This window comes from Capsicum annuum, unplaced genomic scaffold, assembly GCF_002878395.1.
Source record: "Capsicum annuum cultivar UCD-10X-F1 unplaced genomic scaffold, UCD10Xv1.1 ctg5695, whole genome shotgun sequence".
Lineage (NCBI taxonomy): Eukaryota > Viridiplantae > Streptophyta > Magnoliopsida > Solanales > Solanaceae > Capsicum > Capsicum annuum.
In genome coordinates, this window is record NW_025865411.1 from 173 (window position 1) to 2,169 (window position 1,997).

At 34.8% G+C, this 1,997-nt stretch overlaps 1 pseudogene; it reads left to right on the top strand.

The window, feature by feature from the left end:
• Window positions 1-468: 468 nt before the first annotated feature.
• LOC124893287 lies at window positions 469-1,359 on the top strand (annotated as a pseudogene).
• Window positions 1,360-1,997: the final 638 nt, after the last annotated feature.

Consider the following 1,997-nt stretch of genomic DNA (forward strand, 5'->3'; position numbering starts at 1 on the left):
TTAAATGATAAAATTATACATAACGTAAAAATTTTAATGATCAATATTGGGTTGTGTGTATCATTGTCGTAGTCAACTAGTAAAATTAATAAGAGAGAGTAATATAAAGAATTATCCTTTGACAATCGATATTGTGGAAGGTGTAACTAACAAACGTTACCTAGAAGAAAAATATTTGGGGTAGGGGCAAGTAACGTTTTGATGGACAAAGAGTAACTTGCATGTGTTCCTTTTGCTCCCTATCGCCTCAGCGCCCCATTCAATTCTTTACCAAATTAATTAGCCAATTTCTCAAGTCAATCCTCTCCTCTTATCCCTCCTCTTCTGTCTATCACGTTCCTCTTCTTCTCTTTCTTTCCTGGTAATTCCAATTGTTCACCCTTCCCTAACTTCCTTCTTTTCTGACTTAGCGGTCATATTTTATATATTTTATAACTTTATTTTAGTGTGTTAAACAGGAACAGGAACATGGATTACTCAGGCAACTGTCAAACTCTTGTTTCCAGTGATGACTTGTTCATTGACGAACTACTTGACTTGTCCAATGCCTTCAATGACGACTATGAAGGAGATGACAATCCTTGTTCCATTTTGTCCCCTAAGAAACCAGAGAAACGAAGGTGATAAACAAGCAATTACCAATATGTGTCCTGTCAAAAAAGATTTTACTTCTCTCACTCTCCTTGGTAGTGAAGTCAGCCTTCGTGTGCCTAGACATCCTTTTCTTTTTGCTTCTTTTGACTGCATAAACTAGTACTGCTTCTCTTCTTAATTCATATATTTTCTCCATTGTCGTATTTTTTTTGTAAATACTTTGATTTGTTGCACTTTATCCCAGCGTCTTTTTTGCAGGGGGCTGATTTGGATAATCTAGAATGGCTCTCTCATTTTGTTGAAGACTCATTTTTTTAGTATTCCCTCGCACACTTTCCTGCTAATCTACCGAAAAAACCTCTAATGTCATCGGTCCAAGAAAAGCCTCATTTCACCGGTCCAGTTCAAACGAAGACATCAGCTCGAATTTAGCCTCTAGAACAAATCTCTTCGTCAGTAGAAAATAAACCGGAGGGGAGAAGACCAAAGAAGATGATGGAGAAACGGGCAGAAAGAATAGGGGGGAAACAGTGTAGTCATTGTGGGGTGTAGAAGACCCCATTATGGCGAACCAGTCAATTAGGTGAGAAAACACTTTGTAATTCATGTGGAGTCTGGTTCAAATCTGGTCGACTCTTACCAGAATACTGGCCTACAAGTAGCCCTACTTTTTCGATCGGTTTGTACTCAAATAGTCATCGAAAAGTTTTAGAAATGTGGCAGAAAAAGAAAACTGAATCGGACCGGCTGGTTCACAATTTTTGAAGGATTAATTAATTTATTAGTAATAGAATTAGACTTTTAAGGAATTATTATTATTATTATTATTATTATTATTATTTTAAATTAAAGCTTAGGGGGGTTTTAATTTTCAAGGTAGGGTTTTGAATTTCAAAGTGTTTAGCGTAAAAGGAAGAGATAGTGGACTTTCGTGTACTAATGCTTCTCCACAAATATCCAATCAGAGAAAAAATGATGCTTTTATGCTTCTTTTTCTTTTTGGCTTCTTAATTGATGATTTTAACATTAGCCCCATTTTACCGTGAAATTACTTTTTTTCTGAAGTTGAAATTGAAGTTGAAGTTGAAGTTGGAGTTGGAGTTGAGTTGTGTTTGGTCATGAATATAAAATAAAGTTGTTTTTGAAATTTTGTGAGAGAAGTATAAGTGAAAACAAGTAAAACTTGTTTTCATTTTTCAAAAGTGGAGTTAAAAAATTTATCGCCAAACGCAGCGTGTTTTCACTTTTTTCACTAAAGTGATAATTTTTCAGGAAAAAAAAATTCTATGGCCAAATGGCTACATAGTGTGGATCGAGACATGATTTTAGACGAGAGAATATAGAGGTTGAGAATTGTTTTCAATGTAATTTAATTCATGAAAAATAAATTTCAACCACAAATA